The sequence below is a fragment of the Pungitius pungitius genome, chromosome 4 (genome assembly GCF_949316345.1).
Source record: "Pungitius pungitius chromosome 4, fPunPun2.1, whole genome shotgun sequence".
Taxonomy (NCBI): Eukaryota; Metazoa; Chordata; class Actinopteri; order Perciformes; family Gasterosteidae; genus Pungitius; species Pungitius pungitius.
Window position 1 is genome coordinate 22,442,168 of NC_084903.1, and position 3,255 is coordinate 22,445,422.

A 3,255-nucleotide genomic window follows, 5' to 3' on the forward strand; every position below is an offset into this window, starting at 1 on the left:
GAGGTGCTGTTGTGAAACGGTGGGAGTTGTAGTATTATACGAACTCTTTAATCAGTCACTGTAATTGCCGGGATGGACTTTGAACCACAGACATATTTGTGTCGCTTTTCATTACGTGGCTAAACAAGGGCCAGGGGAGGGAGTCGGGGGCGGGGGGGGGGGGGGGTCCCGGCCCCCTGCGTGCAGCCAAGCATGGCGGAGCGACGGAGGGGTCCCAAAACAGAAGAAAGAGCTTTTTTCCTGGCCGGAGCGGGGGTGAGGCGAGAGGAGCGGGGGGCTCGGACAAGTGGGAAGAAGGGAGTGTAGAGGCGGCGGAGATGGGGGGGGGGGGGACGACACATGATGGCACACAACTCCCCAGTGGCAGATTGAGTGCTTTTAAGAGCCCTGTTCTGCTGTGAATACTAAGAAGGCCTTTCACAGGGGCAACACGGCTACAGAGACGCGACCCCAAAGCCTCTCGGTTGAGGCGCCTGCAACTTGTGCACGAGGAGGTCTAATTGGAAGCTGAGGCGACACAAGAAGGAGGGAGAGGAGAGAAGGGGAGGGGGGGGAGGGGGGAGCTAAGGAGAAGAAGAGAGGCAAGGAGGGGTGCTTGATTTAAGAGGCCATTGTTTCAACAAGTACATTCTGCCTCCCCCTCTTTTGTCCCCATGCCCTCCCCTTCAGATGCCCACACTCCAGAGAGTCAAAAGGCGGCGTTTAGCCCCTGTGAAACGGCGAGGGGCCGGGCTTGTTTTGACACTTTGTCCTCCTTGGCTTCTGTGAAAGGGGCCCCCGCTTCTATGGGCCACTCGAGTTCATTAGGGAGCGCAGCGCTTTCAGTTGCGTCCCCCCCCCCCCTCCCATTCCAGCTCCAAGGCTCAAGGGAGCGGGGAGGGAGTGTGGGGTGGTTCAAAGCCCTCGGACGTTTGCATAAAAACTACAACTACCACCTCCATTGCCTTCAACCCGGGCTGCGGGCGCGTTGAAAGAGAACGGCGAGGAACAAAGAGCGGGGGGGGGGGGAAGGATGTAAAGAGGAAAGCGGGAGCACGAGGACGTACACGGAGGGGGAGGGGGGCGGGGGTGTTGGGATTAGATGTGGGACTAACGTGGAGTATGGATCACGGCGCTTCGCCCCCCCCCCGAGGGGAGGCGAAGCGCCTTCTCTCAGGACGAGCTTTGTGCGGGGGCTTTGCAGGCCGAGGGTCGGGTTTCAGTTCTCACACTTTCAGGTGACATCCCGGTGCGTCAGTATCAGGAGCGAGAGGGGAGGGGGGGGGGGGGGGGGTGTAGAAGGGCACTGATCATATGAGCCCCAATGAAATCCGTCTCTGCGTGTACACATGAGCTACACTGGGGGAGCGTGGTGATTAGATACCCAAGATGCTGGAGGGGGGGGTGGGGTTTGGGTGAGGGCCATTGGACCGACACGCTCGCCTCTAAAACATTAAATGAGTGAGTTCTTCTAGAGTCGGTCTCCTCCTGGTTTCACCAGCCAGAGGGACATCAGATACGGAGCAGGTGTAGATTCTCGGGGGGTGGGGGGGGGGAGGCAACAGTGAAACGGGACATTGGAGCAGTGAACAATCACAGGATTTCATTGGTCCGCTAAAAGTGGAGAGGTCAGCTCTATTGGACTGTGAAGGTGGGGAGGGGGGGGGGGGACATGATAACTTAAAATCGACTAGATACCTAATGAACCAATCCCATTTGACTTTTATTTGGTGTATAACAGGAGATAAATCAACAAATTAAACACACGGGCGAAGGGTGAGTTTGGGGATAAAGTGTGCAGAGTTAAGTATGAGGGGGGAGTGGGGGCGAGGGGGGGGGGTCGCGGGCAAATCATATCACACACTAATCTTATCTCAAGCCTAAGATGAAGGCTGTGGGTGTTTTTGTGTGGCTGAATGGGTCGGTTGTGCATAGAGGCATGTTGAGCACCTTTTGCAGGTGAGCTATGAGACAGCTGCGGTGCCCCCCCACCCCACCCCACCCTGCCCCCATCCCCAACCCTGCTTATCTGCAAGACCACCACTGATGTACAGAGAGGCACGGCAGGAAGGTTGGAAATAAGCCACCTGGAAGAGTTTAAGGGAGAGATCGGATCAGGAAAATAAGGAAAAACAACCGGCTTAAAAGCACAAAAGAAGGACGTGAATAAACATGTAGCTCAAGAGGACACAAACTGGAGGAGTGGACTCCACCTCTACCGCTCTCAAAAAAACAACTTTCTGTCCCTACCGCCCAGGGACAAAAGTTAGTAGCCACCCTCTTTCTCCCCCCCCCCCCCTTCATGAAGCTCGCAGCCCGCCTCGTTAACCTGGCTTTGTGGGTGTGGCTTTTTATTCACCTCTTCACAACCTTGTTAATTCTGACATTTACCTGTACAAAAGTAAAATATTGCAAGGTCAATTGTGCCCCCCCCAACACGTTGCCTCTCTAATCAGCATATACTTAAGAAGCTCCCCCCCCCCCTTCCTCCTCCTCCACACCCACGTTATGCCAAGAGAGTGAGAGGAGTGAACCAAGGCCTCTGGAGAATCAAGTTACTATGGATCCATAAGAGTGAGTGTCCTTCAAAATGCCTTTGTGTGTGTGTGTGTGTGTGTGTGTGTGTGTCCTCCCTCCCTCCCCCCCCCAGCTGTGCTCAGACAGCGAGTCTCCAGCCCTGCTTATCTTTCTGTCCTCCACAGCAGACCCCCGCTGAGACGGAGAACCGGAGTTTATTAAAGTCTTCCCAATAATGGGCTCGCATGTACACTACATGACCTTTTTTTTTTTTTTTTTAAACGAATGTCCCTTTCGACGGCGAAACCTCGGCGAGGGCGTGTCCCGAATTTGTGACAGCGATTTAAAAGGTGGCAACGGGATCACAGAAACACTTTTCTCACAAAATTGTACCCTGGAGGCAGACTGTTTGGGCTACTTGAGGTTTCAGAAAGAAACGCGTCTTTGGGAGTTGGGGGGGGGGAGGGGGCGGGGGGGGGGGGGGGGGGGGGGCGTAATGGTGTTGCCAGAACTAAGCTTTATTATTTTGTGATGGCCAGAAAAACTGTAATTGGGTTATTTGGTCCCTGTGCCAGGTGTTTAAATAGACCCTAATTAGTCCGGCTGTCTTTTGGTCAAAGACCGAGGAATTAAAACTGCAGTCAAAACTTTCCTCAAACATCAGGTCACTTAAAATATATATATATATATATATATATATATTTTTTTTTTTTAAACACACATTTGAACGCATGGAACATGTCTGTATTCACACGGCCA